Source organism: Pseudopodoces humilis, chromosome 2 (genome assembly GCF_049639895.1).
Source record: "Pseudopodoces humilis isolate 2021_Gansu_Grassland_sample_001 chromosome 2, ASM4963989v1, whole genome shotgun sequence".
Lineage (NCBI taxonomy): Eukaryota > Metazoa > Chordata > Aves > Passeriformes > Paridae > Pseudopodoces > Pseudopodoces humilis.
Genome location: NC_142201.1, coordinates 63,462,424 through 63,483,499, shown reverse-complemented (window position 1 = coordinate 63,483,499; position 21,076 = coordinate 63,462,424).

Genomic DNA, 21,076 nt, shown 5'->3' with positions numbered 1-21,076 from the left:
TGGAGCAAACTGTGTGTTGTAAGGTTCATGGTCCAGCCACATAATGACACAAATGACATTCCCATGCAGGCTCATCCCCTTCAGAATGCAAAACTGGAAATAGCAAACTGTTTTAAATCTCTAGAAACGTAAGTGTTACAGACCTAATGAGAAGTCTTGAAATCTACTTTTCAGCACCACAAGCAGTGTTTTCCACCTAACCTATATAAGCAGTTGAAATGGAGCTGGGAGTTGCTTAGAGGTTTTTCAACAAAGGAATATTTACAAAGGTATCTTTACTTAGCCTATGGTACTTAGGAACACTTTCAATTGACTGAAACTACCTTTTGTTTTGGAGAGAAGTGCAGCATTAAGTTAATTAAAAGCACCACCCATTCCATCTGACTTTACAAATTTGGCACATCCAGCATTTGTGATAAACGGAGTGATTTCCAAGTGTGACCCAGCACTTACGTCATATTCCAAACTGGCCTTCAGTGAAGAAGGCTCTAAGTACTTTTTCTGCTTTTGTGAGACTCTGAAGCCTGATTATTCCACCAATAAAGCTAGTGTTCTACCAGCCAGTAATATTAATAAAGCACCTTTATATAAATCAAATATCAAATAATCAAATAAAATATCTTTATATCAAATAAAAATTCTTCCTACTGACCTAAGAAGATGACTGTGTCATGCATGATTCAGGGTAAGTACCAGCATTACCTCTTTGCTGGTATCTGACTGTACTCTAAATTTCTGATTTATTAAGAGCAGGGAATGGAAAGTGTTCTCATGGGATCCATATATTACCTGACTGGGCTGGATTTCTGGGTAATCCCGAAGCATAACTGAGAAACCAGGAAAGCTGAAAATCTTAGTGGGAGTCCGTCCAAAGCTGCCACAGGTTTTTGCAGAGGTACCTGCTCTGTGAAATGTGGGGTGTAGACAGAAGCCAAGGTAGACACCTGCTAGAAAGAATAAGTAGAAAGGTGGAAATAGTCAGATTCCCCATTCTCTGGAGAGCCTGGTCTGGTGCAGCACACAGCTTGCTCCATGTGCTGTCTTGTTGAGGAAAGCCCTTCTCAGCCACTTCATGAAAATCCTTACAGAGGCTCTCCTGAAAGCTCAGCTGACCTGCATTCCTAAGGGAGGGTTACTTTACATGTCAGATGAGGATGAATATTGTTTTAATTTTTTTCTTGAAGCTATGAACTCCTGTTTTCCTGACCCACACAACTGTCTCAGTCCTGAATCTGGGATTAACACGCCTTGCTTCTCCTAGGCCATGCAGATTTATTCCAGTAGGTTTGCACCTATTTTACACTTGGGAGGGTAGACTGGTGGCTGTAGCATTTCCTGGAAACAGGAACTTCTTTTCAGTAGCTAAAACAACTCGCTGGAAGGAAAAGTGTCATAACTGTACACCAGGCTTGCCGTCAGCTGTTTCACTGCTTTCTGCAGTCAAACCAGGGGACACTGCTTTGTACCTGAGGCTGACAGCACATTTACGGATCACTTGGAGCAGCTGCTCAGCCAGAAGAAGTTCTTTCCTACCACAAAATGAAGACATATTTTTAGCAGCAACAAAAATAGACTTCAATGAGTGTCTTAAAAACAGATAGAATTTTACATTCCTCTTTGATACTTAGCGGGGATAAAAAGCACTGAGCTTGCATACCTCTTAGTGTGGAAACCCCAAATGGTCTGACCACGTCTGACAACGGACGGTTGCACAAAAAAATACAAAATAAACATCATGCAGAAATACAATTAATCAAGGGAGCCTTTTTTGACACAGGAACTTTCCACACCATAACAGTGTTGCAGAACAGTCTGTGCATGGAGGCCATTCATTCTAGGCATACATTCATAGAATCATAGAACAGTTTGAGTTGGAGGGGACCCTTAAAGGTCATCTAGTCCATTCTCTATCAAAACAGATGTAACTGTAAATGGACTTGTGGTCTCTGGAACTGAACATATTAGTGGATAAATCTTCCCTCTGCTTCCTTTTGAGCCATCAGAGGCCAGGCACATTCAGATCACACTGCAATGTCCATCTTGCTCTTTTGCTGGGTGCTAAGGGAGGATCCAGATATAAAGGTTGCTATGTGAAAGACCAGAACTCCCAACCTGTTGTTATCTGCAGGGCTTGTGTTAGTCAGAATGGTGGCAGTGTGGAAAGAGCATTGTCAAAAGCTGAAAACCAAAGGAACTGCTTCAAATCTGATAACAGTATGGAAGACTGAAGACTGAAATCATACTATTTGAGGGCAGACTCTGCCAGTGCCTAACAAAGTCTTCTCTTGATCCTTGAGCTACCTCTTTGAAACCCACACAGGAAGGCATTACCTTAGGAGTGAGACATCCCTGAAGTGATAAAAGGAGATGGAGCTGCTGCTTCAAGAGCAGTCTGTTTGGGATTACATTTAGCCTGAGTTTAAACAGTGGCTGCAAAGAAGCAAGATGGGCTTGAAGATGGTGCAAGGCAGGGCAGACATCCCAGGACTAACTGCCATTGAAGCTGAGCTGGAACTGGGGCAGTGTAAACACACCACTACCAGCGAGAAAGAGCCCTGCCAAGAGACCCATGAGCCTAGAGTTGTGCTGGGTCACTCGGTGTTCAGCCAAAGATTTCCACATCACATTTTGCTTGGCTGTCCTGTGGAGGAATTAGGAAAACTAGGATGATGAGAGGGATGTGGCATTTGCAGTCAGCACAGCTGTCAGGCAGAGGGGCAGGGAAACTTATCCTTCAGGACACCTCTCCATGCACGGGGAGTGCAGGCAGAAGAAACCTCCCTCTCCATTTGACAAGGAGTTACCTGCCTGCAACAAAACCCACAGAGACATTTCGTAAAATGTAGAGCTTTCACTAGCATGTGACAGCATCCAGAGCACATCTGGGAGGTGAGGAGCTGAGATGTGCAACATAGAGAGGAGCTGGTGAGGAGGGCAGGGGCCAGAACCTGAGCCCACCCCTTGCCTTGAGCCAAGTGAGAAAGGTGTCTGAATTAGTGCTGAACTGCTGCTCTGGTACTGGAGGCAGTGTGAGAGACCAGCTAGTACACAAGACTAACTTAGACATTTTTTTCAAGACTTTGTATGGGCACTTGTTAACTTCTAAAACAGACGAAACATAAACCTGGGTAATTCAGCTCGCTTAAATTTATTTTCCCACATAAAAAAGAGCTCCTCTTTACTCTCTCTGCTTGGCTGCTGTACAGCATTGCACAAAACATAACTCCAGCTTTTGTGGCATTTCTCAGTGGGAGGAACTTGCTGCTTACATATCCTCCCTTCATTGTTTGGTCTCTTCATGGCCTGATGAAATGTACAGGCAGGTGTGAAAGGTTTCCACTCTTACCTGAAAGGGTCACTTCTAAGGACTGAGTTTTTGTATCACAACCCAAAAGTGATTCCTAGGCTGTATTGCCACACTCCTATGAAACAGGCAAAGCTTTCAAGATTTCCTCACACAGGAACAAATATGCCAAACAGCGGGGGGAAGCACAGGTTCACGGTGCTGCTGGGTAGATTTTATTCTGGTCAAAACATTTTTAAAGGGCCAGTAAAAACAGATACAACCACAGGTAAACATTGCATGGACATGTATCTCCCCAACAGACAGAGGAGACTTTCCTGAAGCAGAACCTCTCTGTGATTTCCTTGGTTTGCATGGGCACATCTACTTTACATCTGTGCGCACACAGACATAGATGTGCACATGCAGAGATATATTTATACAGACACATTCATATGCACACAGGTGACTATATATACACACATGGATGTCTCTGTATATGTGACTGACTGCACTTGTGTCCCTGCATATATAATTTATTATGTTCTGCTGTATTTTTGACATTTGTTATGACATCTATAATTTGTGGTCTGAGAAGGCTGAGCCATGAAATGTGGTGAGCCAAACTGGTTTGCATGTCTTCACTGAAAAATGAAGGGTTTAAATGACATTTTCCCCCCAGAAAATGTAATTTTTAAAAACTGAAAAAAATCCAAATTCTCTTTTTCAGTTCCTGAGTTTTCACATTGCAAGGGGAAAACATGCTCCTTTGAGCACTCTCTTCATCTTTCTTGTTTTACAAACACTGGTCAAAGGCAGAAAAAGAAGCAAAAGCTAAGGAGTAGACATAGGGTTTGGTGTTGGCTATTCCATTTCTTCACTTTCTTCTTTTATATTACTAAATGAAAAATAAGAGGTGATATTTTAGGAGTTACAGAAAGCTGGCCTGTCAGTTTGTTTTCTTGCCATCAGAATGATATCATGTTTTCCTAAATAAAAATAATTCATGAAAAATTTCCAACAAAATAAAAAGTCTCTCAGTTTTTTTCCATGAAATGTGTGTTTACTGAGCAGCATTGCTGTGAACACTCCCTGCTCTGGCTCCAAGGGAGGATGTCACAAGAAGCCCTTGGATGAGTGGGACAAACACTGGACTTGGGACGAGTGGCACCGCTCCTGGCATCCAGGCGTCCAGCGGCCTCCAAGGGACATGCAGCTGAGAAAATGGTGACTGTGCCTTTTCCCATCATCTGCTCAGGACTTCATTCCTTATGTGAGCACCTTCCAAAGGATAAAAATGAAGAACTGATGAACACTGGTCAGGTCCAAGCCCAACCTTTGGGAAGAAAAAACATAATCCTCTGCAGATTCCAAAGGATGGGAGGATGAAGACTTATCATCTGTACATGCTGAAAAGCAGTGAGGTTTGCAGTCATTCTGGGCTGAGTTCCACATTCTTTGGGGTATCCCTGAGAATGGCCTAACTCCTTCACAGAGATGATCTCTGCCACAACAGGCAATGCTACTACCATCACCAGAAAGCATTCATCATGATTTAAAGAAGTAAAGAATTATTACAGAATAACATGATCCTTTAGCAGTGCAAACACCAGCCCTCTGGCCTAGACCATACCTGCCTGGTAGTGCAGGAGGCCAGTGAAGGAGCAGATGACAGGTCAGGAGTGCCAAGGGACGTGTGTGTCCCACTTCCACACCACCAGCAGCATTTTAGCATTGATCCTTTTAACCTCAGACCAGCTCAACCATCAGGAGCAGGAGGGAGGAAAGAAATACACTGACAAAACTTGGAGGAGACAAAACCTCCTGTGCCACCAAGCATAGTAGAGTACAAATAAACCTTTAAGAGGAAAAAAAAAAAACAACTATCCAAGAAAATAAATGTTAACAGTGTATGAGTTCCCTCCTTCATCAAGAAGAGAATTTTCATTTTTTTCACACTAATTGAAAGTATATTTGAAAGCAGAGGTAGACAAGCCCATCTCACCTAAGAACCCTTCATCTAGATACCAAACATTGCCTTTGTAACAATATTTGTGTATCAGCAAGATATTAAACATCAAGGCACTGATGTGTTAGGCATAATAAAATAGTTAGTTATTTGCCAAAACCACAAACCCTAGATTAATAACTTGAGAAGTAAAGCCAGATTGCTGGGATAATACGTGGGAGAATAGAAAATACACGGGAACAGTAAACGGACCAAGACTTTGAATTGTCTTTCAACTAAACTTGTTCTCCCAAATAAAGTTTTTGAATGATAAAAACATTTTATTCATTACAATTGATTTATAAAGTCATTTATTCTGTTTTGCCTAGAAACAAAAGTTTTTTCTCTTTGAAAGAAAAAGTTCTGTAGGAGAAGAGAGTTACGTTCATATCCTCTTGTTTCAATACTTAATTCATCTTCTGTTCCTTTTTTCACATCTAGGAAATTAAAGTACAAGAGCCCAGAGAGAAAATGACATTCACAGAAAAAGATACCCTTGCATTTCTGGTCAAAAGAAGAAGACATACTAATTAATGAAAGATGCTTTTTACCACCCTCTGAATCTCTAAGAGGAATAAAAAATACAACCCAAATCACAGCTGAGATATCGAATAATCAACTACCTTTGTTCAGACACAAGGGCAGATGAAAGTAAAATGTCAGTATCCTTTCAAGTGAGGAAAAACACAACTCCTTTCCCTAAGGGGAAAAATCAAATTGTTATGTTTTTGTTTTTAATTTGGCTCCTTGGATGAGCAAATTTATTTATGTGTAGATTACCACCATTCCTACAGACACTTCAGCCCACGCTGTTTGGAGCCCACACTGTTCATACAGTGGCTTGGCTAGCAGCTGCTTTGCCACGGGACCTCTGCGTGGAGCTCAGAGTGGATAACACTTCATCCTTCTGTCCCACCAGGAGACCACCATCAGGGCACACACCCTTCCTTGTGCCATCCACCTCACGGGCCATCAGCGCTTCCAGGGCAGAGGTGCGTGTTCCTGACTCTCACAGGCACCAACAAACACCTTGAAATGTCCCTGTGCAGAGGGTTGGGTCCTGAGACCACCATGATCCCTGGGAGTTAGCAGACTCCAGCATGCCAGGTGGCTTTGGGGGGTTCACAGATGAAGTGACCCACCACAGCCACTGGAAGTGCAATACCTGGAGCAGATACCATCAGAGATGGATTTAGAAGCTGATCTATTACTGGTTCTGAAGAGGCATAGCTTCCTTCTCTCTTTCCATAAATCTCTTATCCTACAGGACCTATTCAAGACAATACTTCCTATCTAAAACTGGGGTTTTGCAGCTCTGAAGGGAATCAGACACTTTTGTTCCTGAGGACCACATCATGACAAACTCTATAATGGAAAAGTAATGACTTTGGAACAAGCTTATTTGAAAAAAAAAATTAAATAAAATCTGGGCCCTTATCCAGGTAGAGATCTTAGCCTGGCATTCCATCTACATTCTTTCTGTTATTAAAATAATTTAGGAAACCAGGAAGCCTGTTCTGCACTCAATCATGTTAGCCCACGCCGTGTCAATTTGAATTCTGCCTGTGGTGATAACAGTTGAAAATCTGATGGGCCAGATACTGAACTGACAAAAATCGGCATTGCTCCATTACAATCAGTGGGGTTTTGCCAATTTACCCTTGTTAAAGATCTGGACCTCTACTTCTAGGCAGGCATTTTTCCAGACAGCAAAACACTCTCCTACCTCTTTGGCAAAGGAAAAAATAAAGGAACAATTTAACGATACTTTGGAGAGTGACATGACCATAATAATGCAACTTGAAAATTAAGCCCTTGGATTATTTTCAGCATACTTGAAGTTAACTAGGAACATGTTCAGGTTCTTCAAATGTGGTCAACAGGTAATATCTGGTGCCATTTTTCAGTGTAGATGCCACCAGATTCCAAGCTGAAGATTATTCTTTTTCCATTTTAGTTCATTAAGATGACTTAAAAACTTCTCTGATGAAGAAAACAACATTTGTGTGTATAAGCAGGCATAAAAATATTTTATCTTCCATCCAACTGCTTTTTCAAGCAGTCTAAAAATACTTCTGAAGTTCATCTTTGCTGTAGCAAGTCCATAAGCCTGTGGAAATTACGTCTTTGATATTTGACCATTAGCCAATCAGCAATTGGGACAGCTTAGCCTGATTCTGTGCACTACACGTGATGAGAGAGCAGGGACAGGCAGTCCCTTCCCTATCCATGTTATCCTTCTGTGCCTGAGAAATGTTGCTCCTGACCTTCCTCAAGGCGACTCCACAAGTCTGCAACATGGTCCTACAATAGTCACTCCTCGGAAAACCAGTCAAAAATGTTAGAGGACTGCACTGTGGGTCGCACTGCTTTGACCAAGAGGCAAAACCTAAACACCCTTTGTGGTTACACCTCCTCTCATCCTGTTGCCATCTGCCATTGCAGAAAGGAAAGGGAAAAAGAGCAGGGAGAAAGGGACTTTGAACTTCAGAGATAGTTATTTTCATCTGAAACATGACAGGTACTTTTTACTTGGGAAAAGGAAAAGAAAAATACATTTCCTACAAGACCGGTTTCATCAAAAGATTTGAGCTGGTTATAGCTGTTACACAGGAGCAGGGACTCAACAGTGATCACAGTTGTCTAAATGCAGCTTTGAAACTATTCTGAAGGTCTTGGATTCTATTACTAAAGAAAAGGACCCAGGATTTATGTGTGGCTCTAAAAGGAAATGACAGAGAAGATTTTGCTTTTATCAAGCTAAACACCCTTCCCCAAGGGTTTCATGCATAGCAGTCTCTGCTGTCCCAGGAGTCATACTCTGGGATTTGTGGGGACCCCACTTGTAAGAGCCAGTCAAACCTATGACAGGGAAAATGCCCATAGCTCAGTGGCATGAACAGTGACCAGACCATGCTAAATCCTGTGCCTTCACCCTGTGGCACAGGCCTGCTCAGTTTGCAGGTGAGTCTATGCACTTACATATCAACTTTGCAAGTAACAGTCCTGGCCAACGCCTGTGGGTGCTGCCACAGCCAATAAGAACTCTGAGTGTGCACCGAAATGTTGTGTCCAACCATCTCCCTAACAGGCAGGACAACACTGCTTAAGCCAAGCCAAATGTGAGCTTTTGAACATCATGTACTCACCAAGAATAAGATGTGGATAGGAAATCCTCCAACAGTTTCCCAGAAAGGCTAAATTTGAGCCAGCCACAACAGGACTAATACAGAGATACGGAGGAGGCATTGTAGATTGAATAATAGCACTCAGTTTCTTTAATCAGACTTTATTTCCACATCCTCAGAGCACTACCTTGGCATCAGCAATGCACAGGCTTCAGGTCTGCCTGCTGGAGAACTTCCCTTAGGAAAGCTCACCTCCACTGACACTATACCAACCCCTCTGCAGAAAGCAGGGCTATGAGGAAGGCAGTGCAGCAAGACCAGCCATCAGCCCCAGCTACTGGCATAAACCCTGCTCTGAGTTAACAGCTGATATAAGCAGCAAACCATCTCATCAATTTATTCAAGTAAGCTGGACAATATCCAGCAAACCTTGCTTGAATGGAGCTTTACACCTATCTTTTTCTTACCCCTCCTATCTTTAGCTTCTGCAGTGAACTCTAGAGTCTGCTCTGACAATTCAGAGCTGAACCGAGACAATACTGTGTAGTGGGTTAGTCTTCATGATTAGCAGAGACCATAATTCCTTCAGCTTCCTTACTTGCTTTGAGGGACTTGCTGTTTTGTTTAGTTTTCAGAGCAGATAGAATCTCATTGATGGATTTAAATGCATCCATCACAATGAACTCTAAGATGCAGGAAATAACATTTTCTTGTACTTAAGCACCTCCAGAGACAGCAGTGATCATATTAAAATTTTAATCACAAATTTCTTGAGTTTAAATCACAAAGGATTCACTGTGCTAGAGAATTTCACAATATGAAACTCTTATAAATTTGTGGCAGATAGCAATTTTCTGTCTGGGAAATGTAAATCAGTTATTAATAAACCAAATTGCTAACATCAAAACTGGTATCTATATGCAAGAAAGAAACAAAAGTCTTTCATAGGCTTATAAAGTTCTACATGTACTAGCCTGAACAATTTTAATCTCTGTTTCCTGAACTGAGAGACATCAAACTGCATCTCATTTTACAGCAATATATCCACCTGATATGCATGGTGTTGTATGGCTTTGGGAATGATGATCTGAAAAGCTATTCTGAAAGGCATATACATTTCAGACTTTAGAACTAGAGACTACTTTTTGTTTCAGATGACTGTAGTTCTTGTACAGGCTTAAAACAAGGCAAGAAGACAGTGAGGTCTAAAGCAAGCAGCAAGGCAGATTCTACAGCATCCTCTAGACCCATTCAGCTATGAGCACAAGCCAGAGCTCAAGACCTACCCCAGCAATCCTCCATTGACCTGAGCATATGTTCTGAATTTCAGAGCTGTCCTTGAATATACAATTGCACAAAACAAAAACATTGGGTTTTATCAGCTTCCATATGTTAGGCTCCTAGCTGAGCTCAAGCACATTGCTAGCAGTGCTTGAAATGAAATTCTTCTGCTATTTTTTTTTGAGTGTATTAAAAAAATCCATTACCATTGTTAAAGGGTGCAAAAGGTGGTGAGTAATACAGAGTGGATTCTGGGGATGGACTTGCAATGTAACTAGAAACTGAGTATTTAGATTTTAAATCCCAGCTCATTATTAGAATTAATTCTGAATGCGTGCAACTCTTTGGTAATGCCTTCATAGAAAACTACACAGTTTGCATCACTATGAGATTACCCAATTCCTTCACTTGCATAATTGTTCCAATAATCAAGAGTGGACTTAGTCTTTGCAGGTGCAAGAGCATCTCCAAACAACACAAATAATTCAATAACCAAAATGGACCTTATTGTATGAGTAGCAATTTACAGGGTACTGGTTCTTCTGCTTGCTGATTTTTTCAGCACAGCTTAGGAGATTTGGATGAAGATTTAAATTTAAATGTAGGGCAGAGGCAGATAAACTGATTAATTAACTGATCAATTCCATAAGGAGCTTAAAGCATATCTTGTAATTTTACAAAGGAAGGCGTGGGATGTAGTGCTGTCTTCACGAGGGTATCTCCCTGTGTTGGAGTGTGTCCCATGAATAAAGCAGTTTCATTTCTCTCCCAGCACTGACACAGCTTCAGAGGCATGCGGGTGGAGAATTTGCCTCCTGCAGCACCATGTGTCCCCCATGCTTACGTTTGCCTTAAACCAGATGGAAAGACAAAGATCTGTTGTTTGGGGCTTGCAAAGGGCAGCTTCAAACCACGGCTCCTTCCAGTTGTCAACGTGCTGGAGCGTGAACTCCAGGATACGTTCAGTACAGCTGTCTCACTTGTGCACAAGCTGTGGTGTGTATTTGCAAGTCAGACAGGACCACTTTCAGACCATCTCCTCTAGGTGCCTGCCTGCGTTACCATGACAACTAGTAAGACACTGATGGGCAATTCGGGCTCCCCACGCTCCATGGCTGCCAGACTCCATTCCTTATATAGGCAATGGAAAGAAGTAGGCATCTAAGTTAGGCACCCAAATTCACCAGGCTGACTGCACCCCACACACAGACCCCTAGCCAGCTGCTAGATTCCTGGCTGGTCCCTGCAAGCAAGAGGGACCCACTACAGCCTCGCCATTCCTGAGCTCACATCCTCATTTGACTTCCTCTTCCAGTGTGTCAATCAGAAGTGACAATGCAGCATCTGGGAAATGCTCCAAATCTATCTGTTTTTAAAGTGAAGTGCTCAGTGGCAGTTAAACAGCCAGAGCTTTCTGCTCATTACAGTATTAGAAACATTCAGATTTCTCTGCAGTTGCATAGAGAATGGTAAATTCTACCACTGCACCCAAAAGGTTCTTACGTGCATTTCCAGATCTTTCATCCTGCAAGTGTATTCCAGAGATACAAACTCAGACAGACATCCTTTAAGCTTCAGAATAAAGAAGATATATTTTAAAAACAAAGAAACAAACAGTCAAACAGACAAATGTCAACTAAAAAAAACAAACCTGATGTAAATATAAGGTCTTGAGACAACTTCTAGTCCTTGAAGTAAAGGAAAACATTCTCTGCAACTATTCATGCAAATTCCAGGTCAGTTCACATTTTTTGGAAAGATGTCAAGCCTCTTCCCATCTTCAGTACCTCTTCCATTTTTACTGGTTCTTCTCTTGCACATACATAGCTCCCCATCAGACCTTTAGTATTACTAATACCTGTCCTGAGGTGTTTTCTTTTTCCTCCCCTCTGCAGGTGAAATCTGTGGAGTGTCTGTGACTTTTTGTTTGTTGCGCTTGGAGGATTCTATCTTGCTCTTGTTTGGTTGTTCTTGCACAGGCACTTTTACAAGCTGTTTATTTTTTAATAGGCACACTGCTGTGTATTTATGATAGGGATGGCCAAAGAAATGACCTAGCAAAGAACTGGACCATACACTTGGAGCAGAAGAAGGTGTGATTCATGACTTGCCTTAATTCCTGAAGGAATTAATTCCAGATGTTCAGATAACAAGATGAAGCTTGTTTCAATGACCAGGAATTACATTATTCTAGCAGAGTGAAATCTGTGACAAGGGTGACCACTCAAGTACTTCAGCAATTCAAACAAATTTCTAGAACATCCAGAAAGGGCAAGCTTAGGCACTTCATTCACACTGACTTCTGTTGGGATTCAATCCTCCTTCCTCACTTGATCCATCTGAAACCTTGGTACCTCAGCTGAGCTCTTTCAACTGCCCATAGAAACAGATTTCTTTAGGGAACAAAGAGAGCAGATGCCTCTTCCTCTCCCCACTAACTACAAAGTGTTGGCTTTTTTCAGAAGCCTGGTTGTTAGGCAGCTAAAGAGAGGAGCAATAAATCTCATGCTTGGAATCAGTGGGCAGTAGGCACTCCATAGGAGTCAATGATCTCAGTACTCTCTGGGGCCTCAGTAGGAGATTTTGAGTTTGATTTGATGATCCATGCAAAGACATGGTGGAGAATGTGAAGAGGAAGTCCCAAGTGCTCTGCACAGCCTGATCTGCTGCAGATGCTCTGCTCTGTAAAGGGCTAGAGGCCTCCATTCCCAGACCATCTGAATTACCACAGTCCATCCAAGGTGAAAGCAGGGATAACTGAATTAAGTTTATTATCAAGGGTAGGATCAGGACTCTGGATCTACCCAAAGCCCATGGGGAGTGTTTTTTAAGGAATCATGGAATAGTTTGAGTTGCAAGGAACCTTTAAAGGCTGTCTAACTCCCCCTGCAATGAGCAGAGACATCTTCAATCAGATCAGGTTGCTTGAAAGCCTGACCCAGAATATTTCCAGGGATGAAGCCTGGATCTACCACCACTCTGAGCAATCTGCTCCAGTGTTTCTGCAGTTATTCACTGATGCTGCTTTGAGTAGGCAGGAATTAGAGCATTTTTTTTCTACAGGAATACAGTCCCTCTGCTCACCAATCTTTCTGTCTGCTCAAGCTCATCTTCAGCCAACTTGTGGCTGAACCCTTCTAAGACAGAAGGTTACCAGGGTGACAGGAAATACACTGGTGTCAAACCCTTGCTGCTAGCACCTGGATTAAAATTAATGTAGCCTCTCATGTTCCGAATATTAAAAAAAAGGTAAGAAAATTAATTGTTCTTGTGGGAATCCACCAACAAAGGGCCTAGTGATAGGGATATAATTTTCCATCATTGCAGCACTCCCCTTACCCAAGGAGACCCAACTACTCTGACTGCTTCAAACTGTGTGAGCTAAACCAATAATTTCAGATTATATTTTCAAGGTCATTTGTTGAACATCGGTGGGACATTTTTAAATATTGGCTATATTCAAGAATTGCTGAATAAATAGAAGGGTAATTTGGAGACCAAAAAAAGAAATTTTTCAATTTTTTGTGAATGTGTCAGTCACACCCACTTTCTCTGCGTACATGGGTCACTTTGGCACACCTGGACTGAAATCAGTGACATCCATGGATTGAGTCAATATTATTTGAAAAGAGCAGAGGCTGCCAACTCGGGCTCTTTGATGTTACTGTTTGGTCATTCTCTTGTTGAAATGTCATTCCCTTTGACATCTGAGGCAGATATGCAAATAAATTAAAGGAAGGGTTTATTTATGCTGAGTGCATGAAAATGGCACTTGTGCATTGAAATGGATGTGGAAACTGCATTTACACAAGGATTTTATCTGCAACAGACAGGGCTCCACAACTAGATGTCTGCCATGACACAGGAACAAGCAGCTAAGGCAAAAGGTGTATTTATCTATTCTAATGTGTAATTCCAAAATATAACCTTTCCCTTCAGTTATTATTTATCTAATTGCACAGCCAAATTTAGTCAGTGCATTTGAAAGCATAATTAATTGCAATGCACTTGGTAATGTTCCATTCTGCACCACCTGTAAGTCAAACTGCTGTAATACAGAATTGATTTTTGGAAGGGTTTTCATCACACTGTGTGCACTGAAAATAATTAGGGATCCAGGAGGGCAGTTACTTTTATCCTCCTAATTGTATATGCTGGCAGTTCTTATGCCCTTGTGGTCAGATGTTAGCCTCATTTGCACAGTTCCAACCAGCAGGATTACCATACTTGGGTGGTCATGTGTGTATTTAAGAATATAATTCACACTTTTCAGTTTTGCAGCTGTTGAACTGGTGTGAGCCATGACTTCGCTCTGAAAGGATCAGAATCCGTGCTGAATTAATACAGCACTGAAAGACTACCTCTGGCTGAGGCTTAGGGGTGGTTCTCACAAGCCTTTGCAGCTACAATCAAGCCTCCAAAAGCATTCTGGTCTGGAGGTGCCTTCTCCACTGATTTTCACCACTTGTTAATGTTTGGAAGAAAGTATTTACAGAATGTGACAGTGTGACAGTTTCACAATACTTTGGTTTTGGCAGCAGAATCAGCTTAAGAAATTCTCTCCTTTCTCCTGCCTTTGTGTGCAGGTCACTGGCCTCGCGGTTGTGCCAACACAACTATTTGTAAAACAGTGTGATGCTCTGGATAAATGACATAATTCGGGTTAAACTGCCTTCTTTTCTTTTTCCTTGCTTTTGGTTTTTAGGGATGAAAATGGAAAAAGAGGAGGAAAACTTTGGTGAAAGAGGGAGTGGCTGTGGAGGGAACTGTCTACAGAGATTACCACTAAAAACCTCAATATTGTGAAGCTATTATTCTGAACCTCTCCTGTTGGTGTTCGGGGGTTTTGTGACAGTTTTGGTTTTTTTCCTAAAGAATACTAAATAGTAAGAGGAAGCTGGCGAAAACTAAAAACATGAGACTCATGTCTTTTTATCTGCCTCAAGTGTAGATTAGTTGTTGGAAGACTAAAATACCCTCTGTGAAAAATTCTCAGGCATGTTTAGGACATTTCTTAATTCATGGAATATGGTGGTAGCTTTCCCATCCCATGTTTAGAGAGTTCTTGCTATGGCAATTTAAACATGGAGCACGTGGATCCACAGAGCAAGCCTTCAGTGCACACCACGTGGATGAAGCTCCTGAGAGAAGATGCAGGACTGAAAAAGAAGAGGAGGACAGAGCAGGGATTGGGACAGAGGAAGGACACCAAAAAATCTTCATCTCTAAAGACAAGGGCCACTGAGCTGCTGGGACCTGCATGAACCTCCTCACAGCTGGAGATCCTGGAGAACAACCATGGGATGGCCAGGATGGTTGGCAGGTGACTCTGAAGATGAGGAGATCCAGGAACTTCATGTACTATAAAGCTTTCTATTGGAAGACTGATAAACCTGAGAATTTTCACTGCTTTTGAGGACTTATTTCATTTGAATTAACAGGATTGTGCTGGTTATCTGAAATAGCTAAGAGGCAAGGTAACGAGGAGGGAAAAAGAGGAGGAATAAGAAGAATACAGAAGAAATTTGTGGCTGAGGGAGTTAACACAGTTTCAATTTGCTAGAAAATAGCTTTCAGTGTGCACAGCTTAGGAAAAACGGGAAGCCAGATGAGCACCTCTTATAAAACAGTAATACTTATTTTCAAGTACCAACACTAAGAATTTCTTTTACATTATTTTTCATTTGAATAAAATTTGACAAGTCCAAGAAAACACATCTGAGAAAATTTTCCTCAAAGCCTATCAGATCTTACATGGAAAGTGTACATAATTCCCAAAAAGAAAACAACGTTGATTACAAAAAGAAATGAGAAAGAACTTTCAACAGCTCAGAATAAGAATATGCTGGTATTTGGTTTTGGGGGTTTCAATAGCTGTTTAAAATTTTTTCATTGTTTGTTTTTTGTTTGTTTTTTGTTTTTTTTTTCCCACAAGGGAAATGGAATCTCCTTTCCAAACTGATTCTAATAGTGATTATTTTAATGTCATTTACAAGATGAGTTCTCTGTGCATGAGCTCTTTCCATGACTGTAATAAGAACATAATGAAAACCCAGGAAGATATGTGAGCTAGTTACAGCAAAGTACATAAGCAGTGGTGGTGGCTGTAGTAGTGGAAACAGTCGTGTTCCCTAGGTTGTCTTAGCACTAACATGCATTCAGAAATTGTAAAAATTTTGTTAATTTATCCTAAGTATGGAAGGTTCTTTAAATTCCAGATTGTTTGAGTGATAGAGAGAATAAATTTTTAGATTTAATAATCCATTTTAGAGAACAATCTCTTTGACACAGATTTTGACTCACTTGCTTTGAAATGCAATAAAATAGAAAAAACTAAAATAGATTAAAGTAAAACATGCTAATAAAAATATTAGCTGGAGGATTAAGGACAGATAGCTTAGAAGTCAAGGAAATAGTCATCTTTTTCCAGTAACTACTTCAGACAGAATCGAGGTTATCAAGAACAAGAGTGAGGTGAGCTGTTTGCATACTATCTAACCAAGCTATCCTCTTCTTCTGCCTGAATTGCAATCACTAAAAGGGCATAGATTTCTGGGAAATAGCATGTTGTCTGTAACATCCCAGCAAATACTTTCCAGAAAAAAATGCCAGCTCTCTGTGGGTAAGGATGTAAGAATTCAGTATGAGCAAATTGCAGATAATGCCTAGTCTTCAGAGACATATGATGGTTTTCCTGATCCCTGACCTGGATGATAACAATTCCAGAGTTCTTCAGGGGGTAGGACTGAAACCAATTTCTTAGAGCCAGCACCAGGGTTTGCAGATTTCACCAACTGCCTTCACCTACTTTCACCTGCTGCTTGCCAGGGATCACACAAGTGCATGCACCACAATAACACGTTTGCTTGTAAAATATTCTCATACAAAACATTACTGGAAATAGTGTTTCAGGAAACCATATAGAAGGTGCTTGGAAAGCCAAAGTAAGTTTGAAAGTCTTTGTCTGTAAATATTTCTTTGGTATGCATCCAGCTCTACTGTGAGAGACCAGTTTCACTTTAATACTGGCACCCTAAAAGTTAAATAACTGCTTTCAGCATGTAATTGAACAAAAGTTTCTGCAGATGATGGAGGGAAATACTGTAAGAGGGTAGTTCATTCTGTTTCTATTAGGCACCATTTGGGGGATGATGAACCACCCCCTGGAGATACACATATCTCTTGATTGCAAAGGGAATACAGATGATTAGTTTGGAGAACACACTGCTGAGTCAGATTACTGTTGTTAATTAATTACCTTTTTGCCAACTGACACACCTTGGACAGGACTTCCTCGAAGAAATCAGTGGCTGTGATCCTTTTCATTAGGGCCAGCCATCATTCTCTTCCATTTGCACTCACACTCATGGGGTAGGTGGGCCCAGTTTAATTGACATACAAAGCACAACTGGAGAAAGGTTCAGCTGCACCAACCACATCCTGACAGGAAGGATTATTACACAGGCCACAGCTAAGACTGCCCCCACGACTGCCTTCTGCACTCACCTACAGCAGCCATTTTCAAGACAGGGCTAAGAGACAATCCAATATCCACCTGCTGGAAGGACAGCTGCCAAGATGATGGAGCAAAACTACTTTTAATAGTGGCAGACCAACAAGAAGCACAGATTGGAAGGTTCTAGTAGGAAGGCTTTATAAGGTTTTATCAACTAGGCAGGGCATGCAGTGCTGGAAAGAGACAAGTTTTGGGGTCTCCATCTTGGGCAGACTTCAAGGCTTGTCTGAAGAAAGCCACAACAAGCTAATAAAGTACCAGCAACAGTCCTGCTTTAAGCAGGATGGACTGGATGAGATGAAGAGGTCCCTTCCAACTGGTATTTCAGTGGGAGGCTGAAAGCGTCTCAGAAAAATTCTCCACCTGAGAGTGCTGTGTGTGTTCCCTTCCTGCTCTTCCCTTCTTCTGTGCTCCACATACGTCAAGCAGCAGCTCCCAGAGGTCATACAGGAAGGATTATTTCCTCAGTATGCCTTCCGCTTCCTCATACTCCTTCTTCTGACCTCAGCAGAGCTGCACACATTTCCCTACAGAAAGAATGTGACCTTTTGACAATAGAGCCATCCAGCAATTTGTTCTAGTTTGAAGCTATTTCCCCCCATTACCTCTTGGGTTTTTCCTCAGCCTCTTTGCCAGCGATGGAAAGATTTGCTATGCCTGGAATGTGAAGTTTTGGTTACCACTCACTGCACTGTAGTGGCCAGTTCAACAATGTGTACCAGAAACTTGGTTTCAGCCAGGAGATTTTCTCTTCAATGGAACTTCCCAAACATTTTTGGAGGGTCTTTAAAGCAGAAATGATAGAGAAAGATAAGTTTGTTAAAAATTATGTACTGCATCATGGAAAAGCAAGTGAACTAGGCTGAAACCATGGTGATGGCATAGGTGAACATATTACCAGTTATGAAGTTCATAATTCAATTCATATTTTAGATATGAGTTGTGTATATTTCTAGCTAAATACATATACATAGATCTCCAGTTATGGGGAGATACATGTTTACATGTTTATATATATGTATATAAAAATTAAACACAAATATTTGTGCAGATAAATTGGTTTCTAAGCACATGCTTTCCGGTTACAGAAGAAAAAGGCAGATACTGCATAATAATGCAACACATAGTACGACGCTTGATTTTTGACTGCCTCACCTGCTCTTTCTACAATAATTTACTCACACAGCACTAGTACTAAAATTTAATGTCGACAGTTATACAAATAGAGCAAAATAACTACCTGACAAGATTTTATTTTTCCCATTTCAGTGTCTCACAGTGCCACAGAAGTCAGGCAATATAGGTTATCCAGTAATCCACTATGCACAAATTCCAAATTGGCACTTAGAATTAGAACTTACTCAGAGCTGAGATCAAACATCAGTGAAAAATGCAAATTCTTTTCTTTACATCCCATTTCCCTTCTAGAAATTCTCAAAATACAATGGACATGCTTTAAATTAATTACGAGTCTATTTTAATCAGAAGAAACCTCTCACAAACAAGTAATGCTTTTAAGAATGGAAGACACTTTTCCAGGTAGAAGATCTAATGACTTTAAAACCATAATCTTATTATATACCTGTAAAGTTTGGATGGAGATTTTGAGCTAACATTTTTATTGGCCATAAACTATTATTCCCTGCCTGACTGAGACAGCTAGCCTGAAGGGAAAAAATATTTCAGTTGTAGAGAGTAAGGCACATTAAAAAAAAAAGTGGGAAAATGCTATTTTTAAACAGACTCTGAGCATTTTTCTAATAGGTTTTGTGTAAAAATGAAATACGTTGCAGTCACTGAACACATGATGTGTCAGAAAGCTTGGATTTGTGTTCTTTTGGGATGTCTTGCACAATTTGCTCTTGTTTCGGTGGGTTTTTTTTTCCCAATACAGATCACCAAGGTTTCCCAGAAAAGCAAATTACCTCTACTAAAAAAATATGAGAGGGGTTTTTGCTGTTAAGTTTTCCATTTTTTTTCTAAAGCAAACATCAGTGGTGTAAGTGATTGTAATGGATAGTCAATTCCATTGAGTTTCATTTGCCACTAAACCCAGAGCACAAAGAATCACAGAATCACAGAATAAGTTGAGTTAGAAGAGGCCCTCACACCAGGTATTGTTGCTAACACCTTTTCTGGTTTTTAGCTGTAGGCTTTCCTTGCACCTGACCTGGCACCATGGACCCGCCCACTGTCAGAAACTGGCCTGTCCAGCCATCCCAGGCACAAAGTGCAGATACCAGACATCCAGCACTACACAAGTTGGGATCCCTTCCTAGCCCTCCCTCACCTCCTTTAACACAATGTGGGTATTGCTGCATTGCTGAACCATTCTCCTTGTTCAGCTTGTAGTGTCCTTCCCTGAATGGTGATAGGGAAAAGATGACCCACCAGCCCCAGTGCAGCCCTGTGCCACCGGTCACTATCCCTCTGTAGCAGCCCTAAGTCTATGGAAGCCTCTTGTGCTCTTTCAGCATAGGCTAATACATTCATACTGATTGAGCAGCAGCACCAAAATCCACATTTTGGTCTCCAGTGCTTTGTCTTCTTGCTATACTGCACCCTCCTAAGGCATTTTTCTGAGAACAAAACAGCACATGGCTTCATCAGTCTTTGAAGACAGAAGGATGAAGCAGGTACATACATACCACACGTCTTCTAGGACCTAGACACTAAGGTTGTGCCGGCCTCTATGCTACCTGCAGAGATGAAGGGTAGGTGCCTGTGACAGACCATGCTGGGTCCACATCAGGAACAGCTGTGTGCTATTTTCAACATTGTCAGTACTTTGCCTGGTGAAGACAAACCCTGGAATGAGCTTGCTGTTACATAAAAATGACTCAGGACAGAAACAGACACAAAAACCACCCACCTTCAAAGTCAGAGCCCTAACCAATTAAGAAAACAACTCCAGAGTCCTGTCGTCATCAGCTGCTTATAATTAAGCTGCATTTTCAAAACACTGCCTTTCCCACCCACAGAATGGCTTGAAGCACACAAGCTATCACATGAAGAGCATGAAGGAAGAGTGGGGCATTGATGATCTGTTCTCTCTTGAGAAACCCGTGGTACAGAAAACGGGAACAAACCCACCAGAAATATCAGTTGGGGCCGGATTATGGTCCACAGGCATCCCAAAATTAAATAATTTGTTGACTACTGTTAGTTGTTGGAGGGATTTTCCTACACAGAAGGATGATGTCAAAAAGAAACCCTCCCAGGGGAGAGGACCTTCCCTTATTTGAGAGCTTGTGAGTTTCTGCAGGCCAGTGACTTCCATTATGTTCACTGGTGAAAGCAGTTTGAAGTCAGCAGTGGTTTAGGAACCTTTCAGGAGACAGTTTGATCCCCTAGAGTGTCTGGGTTTCTTCAAAAGCATTTTGATGCTTTAGCTGAACATCAGTGTTCTGTGCACACAGTGACACAGACAGCCCAGAGCTTAGCTTGACTAGAGGCACCAACAAGAGACTGAAAGGAAGAACATGCAATCAGTGGGCTGGTTACTGATGTAGCCTCTTTATGCATAATCTCCACCCACTTCACTTCATCAGCATGAGACGATGTCCTATTGTATTAGCTCAAAACAGGCAGTTCCTCCAAGACAGACATCTCTCTCTCAAAGCACAGGGATCTGCAGCTCTGTGCACAAGCACAGGCAATTGGTCAAGTTCCCATCTTATCCCATTCCTGTTTTCTTCAGTCCATTTGGCAGCAGATCAGTAAGTGAATACAAATAGTGGTATTTAAACCTCTCAGAGCCCCACATTTCCTAATCTTCTAGGTAAGTAAATTCTGTGCACATTTTCAGTATTAACATTGAAACAGATATTTCCCCCTTCTTGTGCATTTTTAAACAGGTG